Source organism: Symphalangus syndactylus, chromosome 21 (genome assembly GCF_028878055.3).
Source record: "Symphalangus syndactylus isolate Jambi chromosome 21, NHGRI_mSymSyn1-v2.1_pri, whole genome shotgun sequence".
Taxonomy (NCBI): Eukaryota; Metazoa; Chordata; class Mammalia; order Primates; family Hylobatidae; genus Symphalangus; species Symphalangus syndactylus.
Window position 1 is genome coordinate 79,869,225 of NC_072443.2, and position 26,124 is coordinate 79,895,348.

The 26,124-nt window shown below is 40.0% G+C and overlaps 1 long non-coding RNA gene and 1 other non-coding gene across 2 annotated transcripts in view; one reads left to right on the forward strand and one right to left on the reverse strand.

The window, feature by feature from the left end:
- Positions 1 to 26,124, forward strand: part of LOC134735497 (uncharacterized) — a 100,588-nt gene that overhangs the window by 24,173 nt on the left and 50,291 nt on the right. The gene's annotated exons all lie outside the window — the stretch shown is intronic.
- LOC134735537 (U6 spliceosomal RNA) lies at positions 19,649 to 19,751 on the reverse strand. Its single transcript, XR_010118719.1, has one exon. It is a non-coding gene; the product is annotated as a U6 spliceosomal RNA (small nuclear RNA).

Here is a 26,124-nt window from a genome sequence, read left to right on the forward strand (position 1 = left end):
CCTCCGGACTAGCTGGGATTACAGGCATGCACCACCATGCCTGGCTAATTTTTGTATTTTTGTAGAGACGGAGTTTCACTGTGTTAGCCAGGCTGGTCTCGAACTCTTGGCCTCAAGTGATCCGCCTGCCTTGGCCTCCCAACGTACTGGGATGACAGGTGAGAGCCACTACGCCTGGCCAACATAACTATTCTTAATTAAAAATGTAAAACATCCATATAAAGTCCCTTTCTATAGCTTTATTATAATTTATTTTTTACCAATTCTCCACTGATGATCATTTAAGATGTTTTAAGTTTCTGGTGGTCACAAATGGTGCTCCAGTATACATTCTTGTCTGTACATCATCATTGCCTCTGTGTGTGAAAATATCTGTAGCATAAATTCCTAGAAGTAGAATTATGGAATCAAATCGTATATGCATTTTAATTAGGTAAATATTGCTAAATAGAAAAAAATTGGGTTTCAAAAATGTATAGGCCTATCAATTTTGATTACAATACATGGCTGGCTAATTTTAAATGGCTAAGCACTTAACTTCAACAAACCTTTTGGAATGTCATTTAAAAATTTTTTTTATTGTGGTGAAATTTACATAACTGGAACACCATTTTTATTCATTATTTTCATTTGTCAACTTCACGTTCTTGCAAAATCACTAAATTGGATTTCATCCCCTTGTACTTAAGATAGAAACTATTAAATAATTTTATCCTGGTAGAGTCTCTGTGGAAATAAGACCTAGCATCCTTATCATAGATAGGGACCAACATGCTGTCAACATGTAACTCCTGATAATGCAGTCAGCTACTGAATTTTGGTGTTAGCAGACTGTGAATTTGTGTTCAATGTGAGTTTGTGTTCTGCCACAAGGTCAGGTGGAATGAGGCAGAGGGCTGGGTTTTAAGGATTTTGGTACTGGTCTGTTTTGCCGCCTCATTTTTTCAACCCATCTTTGGGTCTTGATTTACACATCTGTAAAAGTCAAGGGGTTAAGTGGATTAGGGAATAAAACTCTTCCCCCTCACTTTTCCCATCACAACCTCCAGAAATGTTTCTTTAAACTAAACCTTGAACCCAGTTTGGAAATCACAGGATAAATGGGCCTGGAAGCATCTGTTTCTCTCCACTCCCACCACAACACTGCTGTAGTCCAAACCTCCACTACTTCTTGCCTAAACAACTGCCCTCACCTCCTAAATAGTTCTCTCCACTTCTGCCTTTCTCTTCCTCTAATCTATCCCCCACAAAGCAGTCAGATACAAAGAAATGGTTCTTATGAAACATTGAGCAGATACAAAAATGTTGATAAAATATGTATAAGGCATAAACAATAGTGATATAATGGACACCCCTGAGCCTACCACCTGGCTTTAGGAAAAAGAACCTTGTTATTATCTTTTCTGATTCCATTCTCTTCCCACTTCCCCACCGTCCACAAAAGGTGTACCACTCTCTTGAGTTACAGATTTATCATGTCCTTTCTTTGCTTCATAGCTTTGCCAAAAGTAGGTCTCCCTAATGGTATTTTGTTTGGCTCTGCTTGTGTTCTTTTGGGACATACATGCAAGAGCATCTCTGGAGCATGTACCTAGGAGTGGATTTGCCAGACTGTGGTGTGTGTACCTGTAACTTTACTAGATAAGGATGCATTGTTTTCCAGAGGGGTTATGTTAGTTTATTGTCCCATCAGCAGGTAAGATTCTCTTTGCCTCTCATCCTCACCTGCACTTAATTTTGTCAAGCCTCCCTTCAATCCTTTTTAGACATGTTTTTTTCTCTCTGGAACATCCTTTCCCCATTGATTCCCAGTGCTGGCTGCTTCTCCTCTCATCCTCCAGGTTTCAGATTAAATGCCACCTTCTTGGAACATTTCTCTGACCCATGTCCTCCTTGCCCCAAGACTGTAAGCTCCAGGAGGGCAGAGCCCATGTCTGTTTGGGCCACTGTTGTACTCCCCAGGGCCTAGAGCTGCACCAGGCACCTGATAGATGCTCAAGACATAATTGGTGAAATGAGTAAGTGACCGTGAGTCGAGTCCTTTCCAGTCGAAAGTACCCTCTGGTCGAGTGAAAGGAAAGAAGGATATGAGAAGGTTAAAGCAAACTCACTCCATGTTTGCTTCTGGCTTCAAGGCAGTTTCATGATGGAGCTGATATCTGAAGGCTTCTTTCAAGGAGTGTAGGTGCTAAGCTACTTTGATGGAACAGATCACTTCCAATGCTGGATACTAAAAGTGATGTTTGGATGAAATAAATGAATAAATAGCTTATAAATAAGCAGGAGTTATAGACTTGGTTGTCTTCAAAGAAAGGTGAGTGAGGATGCTTTCAGGGCATAGAATTAACTTATATTCTAGGCATCATAACGTGGAAAAGCATATGTTAAGCCTAGATGGGAGGCCTGGGAACTTTTTTTTTTTTTTTTTTTTTTAGGGCTTTTTTTTTTTTTTATTATACTTTAGGGTTTTAGGGTACATGTGCACAATGTGCAGGTTTGTTACATATGTAACCATGTGCCATGTTGATTTCCTGCACCCATTAACTCGTCATTTAGCATTAGGTGTATCTCCTAATGCTGTCCCTCCCCCCTCCCCCCACCCCACAACAGTCCCCGGAGCGTGATGTTCCCCTTCCTGTGTCCATGAGTTCTCATTGTTCAATTCTCACCTATGAGTGAGAACATGCGGTGTTTGGTTTTTTGTCCTTGCGATAGTTTACTGAGAATGATGTTTTCCAGTTTCATCCATGTCCCTACAAAGGACACGAACTCATCATTTTTTATGGCTGCATAGTATTCCATGGTGTATATGTGCCACATTTTCTTAATCCAGTCTATCGTTGTTGGACATTTGGGTTGGTTCCAACTCTTTGCTATTGTGAATAGTGCCGCAATAAACATACGTGTGCATGTGTCTTTATAGCAGCATGATTTATAGTCCTTTGGGTATATACCCAGTAATGGGATGGCTGGGTCAAATGGTATTTCTAGTTCTAGATCCCTGAGGAATGGCCACACTGACTTCCACAATGGTTGAACTAGTTTACAGTCCCACCAACAGTGTAAAAGTGTTCCTATTTCTCCACATCCTCTCCAGCACTTGTTGTTTCCTGATTTTTTAATGATGGCCATTCTAACTGGTGTGAGATGGTATCTCACTGTGGTTTTGATTTGCATTTCTCTGATGGCCAGTGATGAGGAGCATTTCTTCATGTGTTTTTTGGCTGCATAAATGTCTTCTTTTGAGAAGTGTCTGTTCATGTCCTCTGCCCACTTTTTGATGGGGTTGTTTGTTTTTTTCTTGTAAATTTGTTTGAGTTCATTGTAGATTCTGGATATTAGCCCTTTGTCAGATGAGTAGGTTGCAAAAATTTTCTCCCATTGTGTAGGTTGCCTGTTGACTCTGATGATAGTTTCTTTTGCTGTGCAGAAGCTCTTTAGTTTAATGAGATCCCATTTGTCGATTTTGGCTTTTGTTGCCATTGCTTTTGGTGTTTTAGACATGAAGTCCTTGCCCACGCCTATGTCCTGAATGGTATTGCCTAGGTTTTCTTGTAGGATTTTAATGGTTTTAGGTCTAACATATAAGTCTTTAATCCATCTTGAATTAATTTTTGTATAAGGTGTAAGGAAGGGATCCAGTTTCAGCTTTCTACATATGGCTAGCCAGTTTTCCCAGCACCATTTATTAAATAGGGAATCCTTTCCCCATTTCTTGTTTTTGTCAGGTTTGTCAAAGATCAGATAGTTGTAGCTATGCGGCATCATTTCTGAGGGCTCTGTTCTGTTCCATTGATCTATGTCTCTGTTGTGGTACCAGTACCATGCTGTTTTGGTTACTGTAGCCTTGTAGTATAGTTTAAAGTCAGGTAGCGTGATGCCTCCAGCTTTGTTCTTTTGGCTTAGGATTGACTTGGCGATGCGGGCTCTTTTTTGGTTCCATATGAACTTTAAAGTAGTTTTTTTCCAATTCTGTGAAGAAAGTCATTGGTAGCTTGATGGGGATGGCATTGAATCTATAAATTACCTTGGGCAGTACGGCCATTTTCACGATATTGATTCTTCCTATCCATGAGCATGGAATGTTCTTCCATTTGTTTGTATCCTCTTTTATTTCCTTGAGCAGTGGTTTGTAGTTCTCCTTGAAGAGGTCCTTCACATCCCTTGTAAGTTGGATTCCTAGGTATTTTATTCTCTTTGAAGCAATTGTGAATGGGAGTTCACTCATGATTTGGCTCTCTGTTTGTCTGTGATTGGTGTACAAGAATGCTTGTGATTTTTGTACATTAATTTTGTATCCTGAGACTTTGCTGAAGTTGCTAATCAGCTTAAGGAGATTTTGGGCTGAGACAATGGGGTTTTCTAGATATACAATCATGTCATCTGCAAACAGGGACAATTTGACTTCCTCTTTTCCTAATTGAATACCCTTTATTTCCTTCTCCTGCCTGATTGCTCTGGCCAGAACTTCCAGCACTATGTTGAATAGGAGCGGTGAGAGAGGGCATCCCTGTCTTGTGCCAGTTTTCAGAGGGAATGCTTCCAGTTTTTGCCCATTCAGTATGATATTGGCTGTGGGTTTGTTGTAGATAGCTCTTATTATTTTGAGATACGTCCCATCAATACCTAATTTCTTGAGAGTTTTTAGCATGAAGGGTTGTTGAATTTTGTCAAAGGCCTTTTCTGCATCTATTGAGATAATCATGTGGTTTTTGTCTTTGGTTCTGTTTATATGCTGGATTACATTTATTGATTTGCGTATGTTGAACCAGCCTTGCATCCCAGGGATGAAGCCCACTTGATCATGGTGGATAAGCTTTTTGATGTGCTGCTGGATTCGGTTTGCCAGTATTTTATTGAGGATTTTTGCATCAATGTTCATCAAGGATATTGGTCTGAAATTCTCTTTTTTGGTTATGTCTCTGCCAGGTTTTGGTATCAGGACGATGCTGGCTTCGTAAAATGTGTTAGGGAGGATACCCTCTTTTTCTATCGATTGGAATAGTTTCAGAAGGAATGGTACCAGTTCCTCCTTGTACCTCTGGTAGAATTCAGCTGTGAATCCATCAGGTCCTGGACTCTTTTTGGTTGGTAAGCTATTGATTATTGCCACAATTTCAGAACCTGTTATTGGTCTATTCAGAGATTCAACTTCTTCCTGGTTTAGTCTTGGGAGGGTGTATTTGTCGAGGAATTTATCCATTTCTTCTAGATTTTCTAGTTTATTTGCATAGAGGTGTTTGTAGTATTCTCTGATGGTAGATTGTATTTCTGTGGGATCGGTGGTGATATCCCCTTTTTCGTTTTTTATTGCATCTATTTGATTCTTCTCTCTTTTCTTCTTTATTAGTCTTGCTAGCGGTCCATCAATTTTGTTGATCTTTTCAAAAAACCAGCTCCTGGATTCATTAATTTTTTGAAGGGTTTTCTGTGTCTCTATTTCCTTCAGTTCTGCTCTGATTTTAGTTATTTCTAGCCTTCTGCTAGCTTTTGAATGTGTTTGCTCTTGCTTTTCTAGTTCTTTTAATTGTGATGTTAGGGTGTCAATTTTGGATCTTTCCTGCTTTCTCTTGTGGGCATTTAGTGCTATAAATTTCCCTCTACACACTGCTTTGAACGTGTCCCAGAGATTCTGGTATGTTGTGTCTTTGTTCTCGTTGGTTTCAAAGAACATCTTTATTTCTGCCTTCATTTCATTATGTACCCAATAGTCATTCAGGAGCAGGTTGTTCAGTTTCCATGTAGTTGAGCAGTTTTGACTGAGTTTCTTAATCCTGAGTTCTAGTTTGATTGCACTGTGGTCTGAGAGACAGTTTGTTATAATCTCTGTTCTTTTACATTTGCTGAGAAGAGCTTTACTTCCAACTATGTGGTCAATTTTGGAATAGGTGTGGTGTGGTGCTGAAAAAAATGTTGATTTGGGGTGGGGAGTTCTGTAGATGTCTATTAGGTCCACTTTATGTAGAGCTGAGTTCAATTCCTGGATATCCTTGTTAACTTTCTGTCTCGTTGATCTGTCTAATGCTGACAGTGGGGTGTTAAAATCTCCCATTATTATTGTGTGGGAGTTTAAGTCCCTTTGTAGGTCACTGAGGACTTGCTTTATGAATCTGGGTGCTCCTGTGTTGGGTGCATATATATTTAGGATAGTTAGCTCTTCTTGTTGAATTGATCCCTTTACCATTATGTAATGGCCTTCTTTGTCTCTTTTGATCTTTGTTGGTTTAAAGTCTATTTTATCAGAGACTAGGATTGCAACCCCGATTAGCAGGGCATTCTTAACTGCACTTCCAAAAGAAGAATTCAGCTTCAGCCTTTCATTCATTCATTCATTCATTTAACATGTGTATTTCGTATCATTATGAGCCACACACTGTGGTAGGTTCTGGATACTCCCAGGTTTTAACAAGATATTGGTCTTCTCATAATGGAGCTGACATTCCAGTAGGAAGACAGATGTTAAAGAAAGAATTACCCAATTACAGGGTGCTTTGCAGCAGATAACCCGGTCAGGAAGGTTTCTCAGAATAAATGGGCTTTGAACTGAGTGCTAAAGAATTTACCAGGCCAAAGTTGAGGTGGTACAGTATGCACAGAGAGGGAGAGAGAGGAGAACTCCAATCAGAGAGAATGGCACATGCAAAGGCCTTGTAATGTAAGGGACATATCAGAAGAACAACCAAAAGAAATGCATGTGTTGAGTACAGAATGGTACCAGATGAATCTGCAGAGGCAAAGACAGACTCTATGGAGCGCAGGTCTTTAGACTAGGAGTTGGCGTACTTTGTCTACAAAGTGCCAGATAGTAAAGATTTTAGTCTTGAAGGGCCAAGAGGCAAAATCAATGATATATTTGTATGTCAAGAGAGAAAACAAATTTGCACAAAATTTTTTTATTGGTCAATTTCAAAATACAATCATAATAACTAAGTATAGCTTTTTCTAATACAGATCACCTGAGATGAATGGGATATTGGGGGAGGAAAATATTTAGCTTAATTAGTGTTCTGTATTACCAGAATAGATGGTAAATGTTTATCTGTTAATGCTGACCTGAAATGAGATATTATGTATTTCAATCTTTCTAAATGCCTTTCTGCATGCATTGATATTGCCAAACACTGATATCTATCCATAACCATATAATGTTAATTAAGCATATTCATGGCTTGGCAGGCACGTATAGAATTCTATTAGAGTTTTCTCTTGATAGTTGCCTTTTAGCATGTCACTACATTGCATATTAATCACTTGCAATTGAAAATGAGATAGAAGCTCCTCAATTGCTAGTTAAGTGGATTTTGACATATAAAGATTTCCTTTGCATTTATATCAAAGTCTGAAAAACGGTGCTGGAACTGCAGTTTAAGCTCAGAAACTATATACACTTTAAATTTGTGTGTAATAGAGAAGTCATTTCCTGTTTTAACTTTTGACAGCATGGGAAGTGTTTAAAACAATCTAACATTACTTGTGATCCAAACAGTGTTATCAATGAAATTACTTTATAACAGTATAAGTTTTGCTTATAAGAACAGTTTTGCCTTGTAATTTTAGGTACAATCCATTAAGAAACATGATCAACTCTGAAGCAAAAGCTAATATTCAGAGCCATTAAGTGTTGAATTACAGTGATTGAGAGCAGCTATAGTTCAAAAAATTTTAATCTTGACCCTGAGCTCAAAAATCAAAATAAAACTTTACCCCACTGCTAAGCCATCAAATTGCTGTGTAGTAGGACAAGTCAAGGTATTGAGCTTTCAGTTCTGACAAAAAATTCACAAAATAGATGATGGGTAAGTCCGTGGTAGAAAATAAAGTCCACTATTGACACTACTAGTTCTATAGCACTTAATAGGTCAAATATTTTACACAAAGTACCCGCAAATGAATAATACAGTGAATAACCATAGGCTTTAAACATCTAACAGTTTCACAAGCTTTGTAAATTTGTCCAATTAAAGCTTTTTATGCTCCACACATATTTGTACTACCATCAGTTGTCAACACATCTTAGCAGATTCCACTTCAGTTGTTCTGCAGTTCTTTCCCAACCTTTTTGAAATATTCTCACCTCTACTTGTTCCATAAACTATTCCACTATTCCACAAATTATTCCACTATTCCACTAGTTCCACTAGACTCTTCAAAGAGTCTAATTCTTTAGTCACTTCATACTGGGCATTTTCTCCTCAAAGAAATGATAACACCTGAATAACATCAGTAATATGTGTGGACCCTTCAAGAGCCAGTGAAAACCACTCAAAATAATCTGCTTTGTTTTTTTAGTTGACTATTAATGTGGTTCCCAATGTTATTAGCTTTTCAAGCAATAGTCCTTGCCAAAAGGGTAGTTAAGTTTATTTTCTCTGGACACATTTCTTCAGATGTTGCTGTTAAACAGGATTTAATGAACTCACCATTGGTAAATTGTTTTCCTTGCTTGGCTAACAAATGAGCAACTTGGAAACTTACTCATTTTCGTGTTTTTTATTTTTTGTGGAGGGATTATGCTATGGTGAGATATTCCATTTTAAATTTTCTAAATTTTTGACCATTGTTTTTCTGTGAGTTGGGAATATTGTGATGAGTATTTAGTTTGGTGATGGTATATATTGTATTCTTTTAGCACAGCTATAGTGTCTTTTCGTAATAATCACAAGGCTTTGTCATCTAAATTTGATAACAAAATAATCCACATGCCATTGTACCTTAAAAGTGCAACATTCAAAGTCTACCTTTCTCTTCTTTTCTTGATTTGTCATAATGGTATACACTGGTAATAAGCACATAAGTTGTAATGATCTAGCAATACACACATCACTCAAAACACTCTCAAATTAAAACAGTGTCACTGTGATTTTTGTGCACCAAGAAGCAGTATGAAGCTGAGACTCAATTCTTTTTTTGCAGCATGAAAGCAGCTATAGACATCAGGTAAATTAATGAATGTGGCTGTATTCCAATAAAACTTTATTAATAGACACTGAAATTTGAAATTCATATGATTTTATGTGTTAAGAAATATTATTTTTGGTTTACTTTTTCTCAATTATTTAAAAACATAAAAATCATCCTTAGCTTGCAAACCGTACAGAAACAGGTGGTGGGCTGGATTTGGCTCACAGGCTGAAGTTTGCCAGCCCCTGCTTTAGACCATGGTGAGTATGTTGGGCTTCACATCAGTTCAGAAGGCCTGCTTACTGTCTGTATAAGAACGTTTTCCCAAAAAGCCAGTGCAGGCCCTAAAAGCATTAACCAAGCAGGTAGGCTAACATGATGCATCTCCTTGCAGGATGGTACCCGAGTCATAGGGAAATGCGGTGGTTACTGTGGGAAATGCACTCCATCCTCTGGTACTGGCCTGGAGGTGCGAGTTTTATAGCTAAGGTAAGTAGTCCCACGTCTGCCTGGCTGTCTGTCTTTTATTTTTTTCTGTAGCCTATATGAGCAAATGTGGGAGGATCAGGCAGCGTTACAGTTAAGCATCTTGAAGCTGACCCAATACTGTTGTACCTTTTTTATCTCCTGCTCCTCTGTCCTCATGTGACTGAAGCCATCAGTCTTCTGCCATCAGACGTGGGTTCTCCTCTACAGAGCTGGCCTATTTATTTATTTGCTTTTAGATTTTAGATTCAGGAGGTACATGTGCAAGTTTGTTACACTGATAAAGTGTGTTGAGATGTAGGCTTCGTTTGAACCCATCACCCAGATAGTGAAAGTAGTATCCAATAAATAGTTTTCCCTTCCCTTCCTCCTCCCTTTTGGAGTCACCAGTGTCCATTATTTCAATCTTTATGTCCATGTGTACCCAATGTTCCACTCTCACTTATAAGCAAGAGCATATGGTATTTGATTTTTTGTTTCTGTGTTAATTCACTTACGAAAATGGCCTCCAGCTGCATCCATATTGCTGCAAAGGACATGATTTCATTATTTTTTATGGCTGCATAGTATTTCATCATGTATACAGAGCACATTTTTAAAATCCACTCCACCATTAATGGGCACCTAGGTTGATTCCACGTTTGCTATTGTGAATAGTGCTGCAATAAACGTGTGAGTGCAGGTGTCTTTTTGGTTGAATGATTTATTTTCTTTTTGATATATACCCAGCAATGGATTGCTGGGGTAAATGGTAGTTCTATTTTTAGTTCTTTAAGAAATCTCCAAACTGCTTTTCACAGAGGTTGAAATAATTTACAGTCCCACCAACAGTGTATTCCATTTTTCTCTGCAATCTCACCAATATCTGTTATCCTTTTACTTTTTGAGAATAGCCATTCTGATTGGCATGAGATGTTATCTCAGTGTGGTTTTGACTTGCATTTCTGTGATGATTAGTGATGTTCAGCATTTTTTCTTATATTTGTTGGCTGTTTGTGTGTCTTCTTTTGAGAAGTGTCTGTCCATGTCCTTTGCCCACTTTTTAATAGGATTGTTTGTTTTTTTCTTGTTGATTTGCTTAAGTTCCTTATAGATTCTGGATATTATTCCTTTATCAAATGTATAGGTTAAAATGTTTTCTCCTATTCTGTAGGTTGTCCGTTTATTCTGTTGATAGTTTCTTTTGATGTACAGAAGCTCTTTAATTTAGTTAGATCTCCATTATCAATTTTTGTTTTGTTGCATCTGCTTTTGAGGACTTAGTCATAATTTGTTTGCCTAGGCCAATGTTCAGAAGAGTATTTCCTGGGTTTTCTTCTAGAATTTTTATGGTTTGAAGTCTTACATTTAAGTCTTTAATGTATCCTGAGTTATTTTTTGTATATGGTAAGAGGTAAGAGTTCCATTTCATTCTTCTGTGTATAGTTAGCCAGTTTTTCCAGCACCGTTTATTATAGGGTATGCTTTCCCCATTGTTTATTTTTGTTGACTGTGTTGAAGTCCAGTTGTTTATAGACTTATAGCTTTATTTCTGGGTTCCTTATTCTGTTCCATTAATTTATGTGTCTATTTTAGTACCAGTAGCATGCTGTTTTGGTTACCTTTAGTTTGCTGCCTTAGAGTAGAGTTTGAAGTCTGGTAATATGATACCTCTGGCTTCGTTCTTTTTGCTTGGGATTGCTTTCACTTTTAGACTCTGCTTTGGTTCCATATCAATTTTAGAATAGTTCTTCTAACACTGTAAAGAATAACATTGGTAATTTGATAGGAATTTTGTTGAATCTGTGGATTTCTTTGGGCAGTATGGACATTTTAATGCTATTGATTCTTCCAATAGATGAGCATGGAACATTTTTCTATTTGTGTCATCTATGATTTCCTTAAGCAATGTTTATAATTCTCCTTATAGAGCTCTTTTACCTGCTTGGTTAGATGTATTCCTAGGTATTTTATTCTTTTTGTGGTGATTGTAAATTGGATTGCATTCTTGATTTGGTTCTCAGCTTGAATGTTATTTGTGTATAGAAATGCTTCTGATTTTTGTACATTTATTTTGCACCCTGAAAATTTACTGAAGTCATTTTTCAGGTCTGGGAATCTTTTGGTGGAATACGTAGGGTTTTCTCTGTATAGAATCATATTGTCAGTGAAGGAAGATAATTTGACTTCCTCTTTTCCTGTTTTGTTGTATTTTCTTTCTTTCTCTTGCCTGATTGCTCTGGCTAAGATTTCCAATACTGTGTTGAATAGGAGTGTTGAGACTACACGTTCTTGCCTTGTTCCAATTCTTAGGAGGAATGCTTCCAACTTTTGCCTATTAAGTATGATATTGGCTGTGCGTTTGTTAGAGATGGCTTTTATTTTTCTGAGATATGTTCTTTTGATGTCTTATGCCTTGTACGTTTTTATCATGAAGGGATGTTGGATTTTATCAAATGCTTTTTCTGCATGTATTGATATGGTCATATTGTTTTTGTTTTTAATTGTTTGTGTGGTGAATCACATTTATTGATTTGCATATGTTGAATGATCCTTGCCTCCCAAGAATAAAGTCCACTTGATCATGGTAGATTCTCTTTTTGGTATGTTGCTGGATTCAGTTTGCTAGTATTTTGTTGAGGATTTTCATGTCAATGTTCATCAGGGAGATTAGTCTGTAGTTTTCTTTTTTTGTTGTGTCTTTGCAAGGTATTGGTATCAGGATGATAGAGGTTTCATAGAATGAGTTAGGAAGGAATATCTCTTCTTCGATTTTTTAGAAATTGTTTCAATAGGATTGGTACCACTTGTTTGCAGAACTTATTTAAAATGCTGCTTATTGGGCCGCATCTCTAGGGGTCCTGCTTCATTAGGTCTCTGGTGGATTCAGGGACCTGTAGTTTTAATACAGAGAATTCTAATGCAAGTGAATCACAGCTCATCCTTTGAGAAATACTTCCCAAGAATGTAATAGTAAAACCACAGTGGCATTTGTTGAGCAATATTTCATTGAATCCTCACAACAAAACTGTGTAGAGGAGCTGCTGTTTTACATATGAGGAAGCTGAGGCCCACAACAATTAAGTAACTTGCTTAAGATCATGATGAGGCTGGGCATGGTGGCTCATGCCTGTAATTCCAGCACTTTGTGAAGCTGTGGCAGGCAGATCACTTGAGGTCAGGAGTTCGAGAACAGTCTGGCTAACATGGTGAAACCCCATCTCTACTATAAATTCAAAATTTAGCTGAGTGTGTTGGCACATGCCTGTAGTCCTAGCTACTTGGGAGCCTGAGGCAGGAGAATCGCTTTAATCTGGGAGGCAGAGGTTGCAGTCAGCCAAGACCATGCCACTGCACTCCAGCCTGGGTGACAGAGTAAGACTCTGTCTCAAAAAAAAAAAAAAAAAACTAAAAGGTAATGATAAATTCCCTTGGCAGAACTCAGAGTGTCCTACAATAAAGCCAGTGCTCTTAATCACTCCACTGTGCCACACCCCTGTTACTCATAGTGTGGTCCAAGAATCAGCATGATCAGCTTTACCTAGGAACTTGTTAGAAATGCACAATGTCAGGCCTCACCCTATACCTGTGAAATCAGAATCTGCATTTTAACAAAGTCCACAGGAGTCATGCATATTAAAGTTCGGCAATCCCTGACCTATGTACATTATGCCACAAAGTGATTCTTCTGCTGAGTAAAAGACGGAACTTGTCACTCTTTTCATCATCCCGGTGTCTTCAGCTACAAGGGATGAGCTCAACCAATTCATGTGACCCTCCTGCATCTTCCCTCAAGCTTCCAGTAGCCCATTACCGTGTAAGGCTCTTGAAGATCCTGATACAAGAGTGCCTATTTGCCATTTAGGATTACTTCTGTTACAAGGAGCTAAGGAAATGAAGGAAATTTATCATCTTAAGTGACTGAGATATCCAAGAAGTATGCTAACTTCAGGCATGGCTAGATCCAGAAGTTCAGTCATCAGTACTCTTTCTTTCTTCATCAATCAGCAATAATTGCCTCTTAAATGACTTCATTCTCAGGCAGATCATTGCCCCCCACACCATGGTCCTGGGCAGCTCTAGGATTACATCATTCTTCCAACTTATGATTCAAGTGAACACTCATCCCCTAGCATGCATGCTGCAAAATAACTCTGTTTAGCTCTGGTTAGGTCAAATGGTCACTTTTGAGCAAATCACAACATCCAAGGATCTGAGATCATGTACCCACCTAGAGTCAGGTGATTGACAGCTTCAGCTGGAAGAGGGATGATTCTCAAAGGACAAGAAGGCATTTTGTTATCAGAAAGGGGGAGATGGGATGGAGGCATGCAAAAATCAGCAGGTGTCCGCTAGAGATCACCATTGTATATGTACTGTATATATTTTGTATCTAAGAAGATAAATTTTATATAGCACATATATACAATATTTACATATATAAACATATTTATAGAAAAAGACTAGAAGGAAATACCAAAATACCAATATATGAAGAGCGGTTATCTCAGGTGCAGGGATTTCATGCTAATGGGTTTTTAAATTTTATTCTATATTACTTCCCTGAAACTTCCGTGTTTCTTACAGCAAACAAACACTACTTTTAAAATCTAGGGCCAGCGTGGTGGTTCATGCCTATAATCCCAGCACTTTGGGAGGCTGAGGCAGGAGGATTACTTGAGTCCAGGATTTTGAGACCAGCCTGGGCAACATAGTGAGACTTCCATTTCTGCAAAAAAAAAAAAAAATTTTTTTTAATTAGCTGGGCATGGTGGTGTGCACCTGTAGACCCAGCTACTTGGGAGGCTGAGATGGGAGGATTGCTTGCCCAGGAGATCAAGGCTGCAGTGAGCCATGACCATGCCACTGCACTCCAGCCTTGGTGACAGTGAGACTGTGACTCAGAAAAAATAAAAATAAAATCTAGAGAAATTAATGTTAATTTTAAATTCTACATGTAAAAATGTATCAGTTGCCTATTCTTAACTTATGGCATTTGAGGCAGAAGGTTTATATTTTCTGGTTTGTTTATTTCAGGTGCTTTGAAGAGGAAGCTATTATGGGATGGATGAAGGATAGTAATGCAATACCTCCACCTTAATTTGGGTGCATGTGTGTGTGTGTGTGTTTATGTGTGACTTGTATGCTTGTGTGTGTGTAAATGTGTGTACATAAACATATATACATATATACACATACATATATGCACATATATGTGTGTATGTATATATGTGGACTATCCTAATGATGTAAAGTTTAATATTTATGTTTGAAATTATTTATTGTGATGTAATATTTTTGTACGTAAAATGATTCTATTATGACTGCCTTTGCATGTAGTAATATGACAAAGTGATCCTTCATTATCACGGTACACTATTGTTTACTTTTCATCTGTAAATGTTTTATTGTGACTTTTTTAAAATGAATTTTTTTAAAACAATCTAGCCATCATCAAGGTGCTATAAGAGTTGTATAAAAGGTATTTTTGGCATTTCTAGGCAAGTATCAGCCAATAAGTGTGTTAGTGATGTCACAGATTGTACCAACTATTAACTATGTTAAATATGTATTCAGTTTCATGTGATCTCTGGGAAAAAATATGCTGCCTTGGTGCTAATATTATATGTATTTAAATGATCATCTGACTCAGAAATATAAACACTTTTAATGAAAGGGAGGAACAGAGAATGACAATTTCCAGTGCACAGAATCACTTGGATGCAATAAGACCAGCTCTTTACCCTTATTTTTGGATATGCCTTTTTTGGAAGAGACTTGGACTTTATCCTTATTGTTGTTAGTGTTGTTAATATTCGTTGCTTCAGCCCACGGTGCCTTGGTCTCTCTACAATCAAATGGAGGATCCCCCAAGCAGCTTCATTACAGAGTGATATTGGGAAAGTGAGATCTTCTCACCATTTTGCCAAGATACTCTAAAATGACATCCAAGTTTACCAGTAGAAAGACAGAGGATGCACAGAATGGGCGTGACCTTCAGCTCACGAGCACACCTGGAGAAGTTCAGAACCAGGTTCTGAATCATCACGATTGCCTTTTGCATGAAAACATTGGCTGCTGATGTGACTTCTCTTCAGGCCATGAGCCTAACACCCTGCGAGTTTTCATGGCCGCTGCAGTAATGGGCGTTTGTGTGAAGAAATGAACTGTGGAGTACAAAATGCTTTGAGTCTTTCCAATCGCTCATTAATTCACTTTTTTGTTACTTCTTTCCAAAATGGAAGTGCTGAAGCCATGGTCTTTCTGCCCTTCCAAACTATGAAGGGAAGCCTTGCCAGTGGCCCATGGGAGACACTTGGTTTGAGAAACCCTGCCCACTTCCAAAGACCAAAGAGATTAGGGAAAGCCTGGCAGTATTCTCCAACTCCAAGCAAGCTCTAGAGTGCTCCAGGAAAAGTTATATTCAGTATATGAATAAGTGTTATTCTCCATTATTAATGTGTTCTGAAACTATATTATGAATAAATACATCACCACACCCAAACCATTTGTGTTTCACATAGTTTCTGGACTCTTGATTCAAGTTGGAGTAAAAATGTCTCTAGTTTCCAGATGGAGAAGAAGTGAAGATTTTATTTATTTCATTTATTATAATTGCCATTCTAGAGACAGATAGGGATAGGGCTTGTCCATAAGATCTGTCTTTTCATCATGCAAGTCAATTAAAGTGGTTCTTCTGGAAACTGGGAACTTACCCCTCTTGGGAAACAAATGAGCAAACAAAACAAAATATTTAGGTGGGCTTTGGGTGCTTAATTGTTCATTTTGTGTGTAGTTCCTACCCTGTATGGTGTCCAGGTAAAAAGAGAGCTTTTTAAACATGTCTACTAGAAGCAAATGATTATCGAACAGCACCATGCCAGGCCTTTTACTTTTATTGTTTCACCTCATCCTCACAACCACCAAATACACCAGGTAATAGACTAACCTTCATTTGATGGTAAGGAGACAGAGCCTTAGAGTTACAAATAGGCTCAAGTTCACACACAGTGACTAAGTAGTCGTCTCCCAAAGAAATCTGGCTCTGATTGGGTCACATGACCACTTCTGGACCAATCACAATATCAAGGGGCCTGGGATCCTGTGCCATTCTAGAGTCAGGTGATCAACAGCTTCAAGTGAAAAAGAGATGGTTCCCAGAAGAGAAAAGGGGAGATGGGATGGAGACATGAAAAAAGTGGGCATCCACTCAAATTCCCATTGTGTGTGTGTGTGTGTGTGAACACATGCATGTACCTGTGTACAATCTCCAAATCCCAGAGCTTATGCCAAAGTCCCACCCCTTGCCATCACTCAGCATCATTTGAGGCCTCAGTTCTCTTCCTCTCTCTGGTGTTTACTAACTGTGTGATCTTGAGCCTTAGTTTTTTCATGTGTAAAATGAGGCTATTGATTGTCCTCCCACTTACCTTCCAGGATAAAGTGTTTTCTCATGTCCCTTTAAGCCCTGCATGAGTGCTAGCAAAACAGCAGCCCTCAATATGTGCATCAGCAAGCTTAAACTGACAGCATTGAAGGCATGGGCTCCCTAATCAGTTAGGAATTGTGTTCAGCAGCTAATTAGAGATCTGACTGCAATGGCTTACATATTTAAAAGTGTATTTCAGGTCAGGCGCGGTGGCTCACGCTTGTAATCTCAGCACTTTAGGAGGCCAAGGCGTGTGGATCACGAGGTCAGGAGATGGAGACCATCCTGGCTAACACGGTGAAACCCCGTCTCTACTAAAAATAGAAAAAAATTAGCCGGGCGTGGTGGCGGGCGCCTGTAGTCCCAGCTACTCGGGAGGCTGAGGCGGGAGAATGGCGTAAACCCGGGAGGCAGAGCTTGCAGTGAGCCGACATTGCACCACTGCACTCCAGCCTGGGTGACAGAGCAAGACTCCATCTCAAAAAAAAAAAAAAAGTGTATTTCATTGTTATGTAAAAGTATATTTCACTGTTATGTGGGAGGTAGGCAATCCAGAACTAGCATGGCAGTTCCACGACTTCATCAGGGACAGAGTTCATTTCTCTTTCTCCTCTCTTCATTCTTCCGTATTTCAGTATGGCTGCTAGAGCTCCAGCAATCACTCCCAAATTTCCAGGTGACAGGAAAAAAAAAAAAATAGGAGTAGGGGAAAGGGTAGAAAGTGGCATATTTTCAGTTCTGTATTGTTCTTTTAAAGAGGTTTTTCAGAAACCTTACCTAACAAATTTTACTTATATCTCCTTAGCCAGAATTTAGTCACGTGGCTGTAGGAGTAGTGGAGAAATGGGGTTGTTTCACACAGTACGTTGCCACAGAAAATAAAATGAGGCATCTGTTCCTAGGAAAGAAAGCAAAATGAATTTGAAAGAGGCAATTACAAGTCTCTGCAATAGATCAAATACAGAGATTGAAGAGAGAAAGTATTGGAAGCATTTATAGAGTAAGTAAGAGATAAATGAGACCTGGAGTGGTGATCATTGTAATGGTAGGGAAAGAAACAACTATAGAGAGATACAGGTGGTAAAATTAATAGGAGCTGACAACTGATAGATTTGGGATGGGCTGTGGGAGTGAAGGAAACAGTAACAGTTCAAAGATGAGACTTTATTTTCGTTGTAAACACAACCAGGGTGACAAAATGATGAATGGGTGGGTGGATAAATAGACAGATGTACAATCTATGAGAGTCCAGTAATCATTTATATTTGTGTAGCACTGCACAAATTAAATATTGTCTTTGCATTTTATTTATTTAACCAAGTAATATTCATTGCATATCTACTAATTTTTGGGCACTCATCTAAGGCCTGGGTGCAGCAGTTTCCGTTAAGGTCAAGGCTAAGAGACAGCATGAGTTTGCTCAGGCTGCCTTAGCAGAATACCACATACAGGGTGGTATCAACAACAGAAATTTATTCTCTCACAATTCTGGAGGCTAGAAGTCCAAGATCAAGGTGCTGTCAGGGTTGGTTTCTGGGGAGGCCTTTCTTTCTGGCTTATAAACAGGCCTCTTTTCCCTGTGTCCTCACATTGCCTCTGCTCTGTGTGTATGCGCAGAGAAAAAGAGACGGAGATTTCTGCTGTCTCTTCCTCCTCTTAACAAGGTCACCATTTCTATCAGATTAGAGCCCTGCCCTTCTGACCCCACTTAACCTTCATTACCTTCTTACAGGCATCTCCAAATACAGTCACATTAGGGTTAGGGCTTCAATAAAGGAATTTAGGGGTAAGGACTGGGGACAAAATTCAGTCCCTAACAGAGGCTGTAACAAAGAGACTCCAAAATAAGGTAGACTTTTATTTCTCTTACTTGCTCTCCAGAGGTAGCGGGCACTCTGGGACTGGTAGGTGACTCCGCTCCATAACATCAGAGGACAAAGATCCTTCTGTTTTGTATCTTGGCCATTCTCAAAGCCATTGTCCTCATATGGTTCCTCCTCGCAAGGTCTGCATCCAGCCTGCAGGAAGGGAGCAATTGTTTGAAGGCAAGACAGGAAAGGTAAAGCATAATTTTTATTTACAACATATTGGAAATATTTTATTGGCATAGCCACACCTAGCTGCAAGTGAGGTTGGGAAATGTACTTTCTACCTGGCAACCACATGCCCAGCTCATACTAAGTGGAGGTGGGCGGTCTGTTACTATAAGGAAGAAGGAGAGAATTGTTACTGAGGAAATTAGTTGCTTCTGCCACAGATAGTGAACAAAAGCTACAAAAATCTCTTTCCCATTGGAGCTTACATTTTGGCAGTGACAGAAGAGAGAGAAAACAAGCAAAGCAAAAACTAAACCACCCTGCAATTATTTTCCAGTAATAAATCTGACCATATTGTCCATGATGGTCGGTCATCTACCGTCATGGCCTGGGATGGCATTCCCTGAGCACCAAGAACTTTCATACCCCAGAGTGTGCAAAGATGCCGTGGTTCCCTTTGCCTTGGCATGTTGATTTTTCTTTATGCTCTGATTGGTACAGAAGTGAAAAATAGCAAGCAAAACCTAGTGTGTCAGAAGGTGAGAAGTATGAGAGAGAGAGATAAAATAGGGAAAAGGAATTGGGAATGCCAGATGCCATGGGGTGAGCATGTTGCTGTTTTAAATAGGGTGGTCAGACATTTCTTCTTTACAGACTTCATAGCTGTGAGCAAAGCTGTGGGTTCCCATGAAAGCCTGCCACTAACCTCAGTGAGTATGGGAAACCACCTATCACCAACAGATGGCGGGAGAGGTCTTGCTCTATTATGCCTGGACCATTGTACTGATACTCTGCTTATTTTATTTTATTTTAATTTTTTAATATGGAACACTTCACGAATTCGTGTGTCGTCCTTGCACAGGGGCCACACTAATCTTCCGTGTACAACTCTAGTTTTAGTATATGTGCTGCCCAAGCATCATCTTAGAGGTGATTTTGCAAAGCAGCTTATGATCCTTAGGAGTCCTAAGCCCTAAAAAGATGATACTGCTCCCCTCGAATATGTACCTCAAAATGAACAATAACTCCGAGATGCATCTCAGAATGCAGTGGCTCAGGCTTATAATCCCAGGTAGGAGGACTGCTTGTGGCCAGGAGTTTGACACCGGCCTGGGCAAGATAGAAAGACCGTCTCTACAAATAAGTTAAAAAATTAGCCAGGTGTGGTGGCACGTGCCTGTAGTCCTAGCTACTTGGGAGGCTAAACTGGGAGGATTGCCTGAGCTCAGGATTTAGTGGCTATAGTGAGCCATGATTGTGCCACTGCATTCCAGCCTGGATGACATAACGAGGCCCCATCTTTTAAACAAGAACTCCAGACCAGGAAGTTAGTCTTTTTCCATGAATATTACTTTTTCTTTTAAATATCAAATGCTGATTTTTCCAAAAAAGTTTTGAAGGCAATTTTTGCTGTAGCTCTAGGGGCATGTTTGTCTGCCAGGTAGGCAATCAACCGGTTTTACAACATTATTCACCCCAGTGATTTCCAGTAGGAACAAAAGGAACAAATATTCAAAGTGCTAATAAGAAGGGCATCCAAGGCCGGGCGCGGTGGCTCACGCTTGTAATCCCAGCACTTTGGGAGGCCGAGGCGGGCGGATCACGAGGTGAGGAGATCGAGACCACGGTGAAACCCCGTCTCTACTAAAAAAATACAAAAAAATTAGCCGGGCGTGGTGGCGGGCGCCTGTAGTCCCAGCTACGCGGAGAGGCTGAGGCAGGAGAATGGCGTGAACCCGGGAGGCGGAGCTTGCAGTGAGCTGAGATTGCGCCACTGCACTCCAGCCTGGGCAACAGAGCAAGACTCCGTCTCAAAAAAAAAAAAGAAGGGCATCCAATTACAATGGGAAAGAAAAAGTGACTTTGCACAGAAATGTACATCGTCATATGTGACTTGCATCCTGCCACTTGGTTTGGACTTAGGATCAAATGCCTTATAGGCCACTGATGTGAGATGTCACAGCGTGGTCAAGGATGGCATTAGGTGTAAAAAAGAGTTGATATTCAGCTTATTACAAGTTCAGAAGCCTAGTTGTTCCTTAAACTTTTGATTCAAACTTACAAATTCTATCATTTTATTTATGTACTAGCCTAGTTTCCTTCAATTACTTTAAAAAAAACCTTTCGACTAATGTTTGTCTCATTTGTGACTTAATTAAAAGGCTTGAAATATTTTATATCACATTTGTACATTTAACAGATTATATTTCTGTCTTAGGTCCTTCAGTTATCTCACTCAGCAAACCTTTCTGAATACTTAAATGATTTAGGCCGGGAGCAGTGGCTCACACTTGTAATCCCAGCACTTTGGGAGGCTGAGGCGGGCGGATCACCTGAGGTTAGGAGTTGGAGACCAGCCTGGCCAACATGGTGAAACTCTGTCTCTACTAAAAATACAAAAATTAGCTGGGCGTGGTGGTGGGCACCTGTAATCCCAGCTACTTGGGAGGCTGAGGCAGGAGAATTGCTTGAACCATATATATGTGTGTGTGTGTGTGTGTGTGTGTGTGTATAAACACACACATATATAGAATATGAATATTATGTAAATCAATGGACTTAAAGTTCTTTAAACTATTCCAAAATAGAAAATTAATGTAGTATAGTTTTGACTTAAACTCACAAATCTAAATCAAGTACTCAATGACACGTTTTAAACTGGCATTATAAGCTGCCACTCTAAAAGTTCAAATTTTTAACGTCATGACAATATAAACTACTAAGTAAGTTCTAACATATTCTTCTTAATGTTTCTGATGCCTTTGAAGATTTTTATGTCTCAGATCTCACTCTTGGCATGAATAAAAGTTCTGTGCTCATATACCTATTGTAGAGCCAGAGGTTACCTTGGGCACAGGTCTGGGGTGGAAGACAACCAGGGAAATTCTTTTTACTCCAACAAAGGAAACTATGAGATCATCCCATGTAAATCTGAGGGAAGCCTTCTATATTGGTTTCCTATGTTGTTGCAGCAGATTACTTCAAATCTATGATGTGTCTTTAAACAACACATATTTATTATCTTACAGTTTTGGAGGGCAGATATTTAAAATGGATCAGCAGGGCTGCGTTCCCTCTGGAGGTTCTAGGTGGAGAATCTGTTTTCTTGCCCTTCCCAGCTTCTAAAGTCTGCCTGCATTCTTTGACCGATAACCCCTTCCTCTATCTGCAAAGCCTGGAGTATCTTCAAATTTCCCTCTCTCTCTGACCTGTGTTTCCATCATCATGTCACCTTTTTCTGGCTTTTACTCATTTGTCTTTCTCTTGTAAGGACCCTTGTGATTCCACTGGGCCTGCCGGGTACCCCAGGATCATCTTCCCATCTCAAGGTCATTAACTTAATCACATCTGCAAAGTCTCTTTTGCCATGTAAGGTAATATAAAGGCATGTACACAGGTTTTGGAGATGACGACATGGATATCCTTGGGAGGCCGTTATTCTTTCTACTCCCCCTTCTGCAAACACATAAGGACCAGATGCTGGTCTGTCCAAATCCCCAACAAGCCACACTGGACTTTACGTCAATGACCCTTAACTTCAAGCGAGGGATGTTCCCATAGCCCACGTTCCTGGATTCATATTCCATGTATTGCCTAATTTTTCTGTCTACATTCAAAAGTCTGCAGCCATTTTATTGCTTGATTGATTTTGTATGTGGCTGTTGTATACAAATCTCTTTCTGCTTTGATCCAAAGACTTTTGAACTTGACAAGAATTCTGCATTCTTACACATACTTCCTAGGACATAGAATTCTTATAGTGCTAGGTGATGGTACACTGAATTCTGGATGTCTCTCATGACTTTGTCAAGGCTCATAAGACCTCTCTTATGACAGACTTTCAGTACATGAGCCATTATTAGGTATAGAAACTTCCATGGGCATACTTGGTAGCAGTGCTGTCTTCATCTTTCTTAGTGAGCCAGGATATTTCTTCAGTGCTTATTGCTCAGCTTCACAATTCCACAGAATGGATGCACCTCTGAGAGCCTTCTGAGCCCCAGCATGACCAGGGCAAAAGCAGGAGACTTAGTGGGATCCCAGGTGGATCCTGGACATACCCCAGCCTTAATCAGTCTCTCTAGGGGTGGGACCTGAGAATCCACGTTTTTAACAGGCTCTCCAAGAGACCTTTATGCACACTAGAGAGACTCACCTTTACAGTGTCCTTGCCACACAGCAGTGGAGTCTCTAGGCAGTGGCAATGTCCCTCATCCCATTGCTTTTGCACTACAATTTTTTGCATGCTGGACGTGTGGTCAAGACCTACAGGCTCTAGAACAGGACACAGTGGCTTATTTGGGTCCCCCTCCTCCCTAGTTGTATGACTTTGGACAAGATCCCTACACTCCCTGGACTCACCTTCCTCGTCAGTGAGATGGAACATATTGGCACCGGCACCCGCATCGTATGGTTGCTGTGAAGCTCATTGTGTTGATTAAAACATTCAGAACACTGGTTGGTATATAATAAGTACTCAATATCTCTTAGCTATTTGAAGTTTATGTAATACATAAATGCTACATATAATCTGTGTTTTAGTTTGGAAAAGGTTATTATGGAGAAGGTGTTGGCCCAACTTTCATCTCAACTCCATGACCAAGCGTTGAGAAAACTGGATTTTCCTGTTTATATCCTTCTCAGATTCCATTTGCTTGCACAATACTTCAGTTCTTTCTGTTTCCTTTCCCTAAATGCAGATGCATGTTGTTCAACACAAGATATCAAGACTAAAAGGGACCTAAAAGGGCATATGGATAGATCAGCAACAACAGAAATAATAACTATATCATAAGAAGAATATGAACTACATTTATTGACCATGCCTTAGTCTGTTCAGGCTACTATAATAAGATAGGGTGGCTTATAAACAATAGGAATTGGCCAGGTGTTGTGGCTCAGGCCTGTAACGCCAGCACTTTGAGAGGCCGAGACGGGTGGATCACAAGGTCAGGAGTTCAAGACCAGCCTGACCAACATGGTGAAACCCCGTCTCTACTAAAAATACAGAAATCATCCAGGCGTGGTGGCAGGCACCTGTAATCCCAGCTACTCAGGAGGCTGAGGCAGGAGAATCACTTGAACCCGGGAGGCAGAGGTTGCAGTGGGCTGAGATCACGCCGCTGCACTCCAGCCTGGGCTCCGTCTCCAAAAAAAAAAGAAAAACACAAAGTAGAAATTTATTTCTCACAGCTCTGGGGGCTGGAAAGTCCAAGATCAATGTGTCAGCACAGTCAATGTCAGGTGAGGGCTTGCTTTCTCATAGACAGCTGTCTTCTCATTCTAACCTCACACGGCAGGAATGAGAGGTCTCTTTCAAGCATCATTCAAAAGGTCATTAATCCCATTCGTGAGGGCTCTACCCCTATGACTTAATCACCTTCCAAAAACCCCATCTTCTAATCTCATCACCTCAGGGAGTAAGTATTTCAACATACAAATACTGGGGGGACATGAACATTTAGACCATAGAAGAACACTTACTATGTGTAATGGTTAATTTTACGTGTCAACTTGAATAGGCCATAGTATCCAGTTTTGGGTCAAACACCAGTCTAGATGTTGCTGTGAAGGCATTTTTTAGATGTGATTAACATTTGAATCGGTACTCTTTGAGGAAAGCATATTACCCTCCATCATGTCGGTGGGCCTCGTCCTGTCAATTGAAGGTCTTAAGAGAAAAAGATGGATGTCCCCAAAGAAAGAAGGAGTTCTGTCTTCAGACTGCTATTAGACTCTAGCTGCAATGCCAGTTCTTCCCTGGGGTGCCAGCCTGCTCATCTGCCATGCAGATTTTGGACTTCTCAGCCCCCACAGTCACATGAGCCAATTCTTTAAAGTCTCGCTTTCTCTCTCTCTCTCTCCGTCGATATAATAGATAGACAGATAGAGATATAGATAGATTAGATAGATGATAGATAGATAGATAGATAGGTAGATAGATAGATAGATGATAGATAGATAGATAGATAGATAGATAGAGAGATCGACCTAGAGATAGATCTATCTCCATTTATATCTATTCTGTCAGTTCTGTTTCTCTGGAGAACCCTGACCTAGACCAATGCAGTATGTGACAGGCCAGAACTGATCCTCTGCACAACTCTGGAGGGTACCATTCACCCTGAGCTGAAACATCCCAGGAGCTTTGTAAATGGTTTGCACATGGCCTCTCGTGGAACCGTCATGATAGCTCTTTGAGGGAGCTGCTATTTTTATTCCCATTTTAAAGATGAGGGAATCAAAGGGTAAGAGAGTCAGCTCTCAAACCCAGGGTCTTAACAGCTCAGTGTAGGTGTGATTCAAAGCAGCTGTGTCCAGGCCATTAAAGTAGTTAAAGCGCAGTGCAAAGACTATAGCCAACACCTCCTCATTCTTGCCACACTGCCTTTTCACACTAGCAAGCTTCCTCACAAAAAGAAGAGAAAATCTATAACCTTGCTTCACAAGAGCAAGCAGAGAAAGAAAGAAAATTAGTCCCGACTGGAACATTTCCGGTGAGTGCTCAACTATATTTCGTATTAGCTGCCACTGGTTAAGAGCCATAGGCCCCTGAGAACTCGAGATAAAGCAATTTTCCAGTTAGTGACTTCGACTTGCCTCCTATTCTCTTGCTCTTTGTATCTCAGCTTTCAATATGACTTCAAGGCATGTAGAAATGCCTGCCTGGGTGTCCTTCTGGGCTTTCTGCAGGAGCTTTTTTTTTTTTTTAATTATTATACTTTAAGTTCTAGGGTACATGTGCACAACGTGCAGGTTTGTTACATATGTATACATGTGCCATGTTGGTGTGCTGCGCCCATTAACTCGTCATTTACATTAGGTATTTCTCCTAATGCTATCCCTCCCCCCTCCCCCTGCCCCACGACAGGCCCCGGTGTGTGATGTTCCCCACCCTGTGTCCATGTGTTCTCATTGTTCAATTCCCGCCTATGAGTGAGAACATGTGGTGTTTGGTTTTTTATCCTTGCCATAGTTTGCTGAGAATGATGCAGGAGCTTTTCAACAAGGAAAGGTCAGGCAAGAAGTGCTGGGCTTATTTGCATCCCCTCGATCTTGAGACTGAAATGAAAACTGTTTGTCCAAGAGCCTAGCTCTTCTCTCAGTGGTTGTCCGAGGCAGAGAGACCTGCAGCTTTTAAGAAGCCCTAAGTTGTCTTTCTGAAGTGAGGTTTGTTTTCTCTCTCCCCACCAGGTATTAGTCCATTTAGGAAATAGTGTTAAAAGCAATTGCCTGACCAGTTCGGGCTAACCCAGGGGTTGCCAAATCCACGCTTCTTACACAATTTACAAA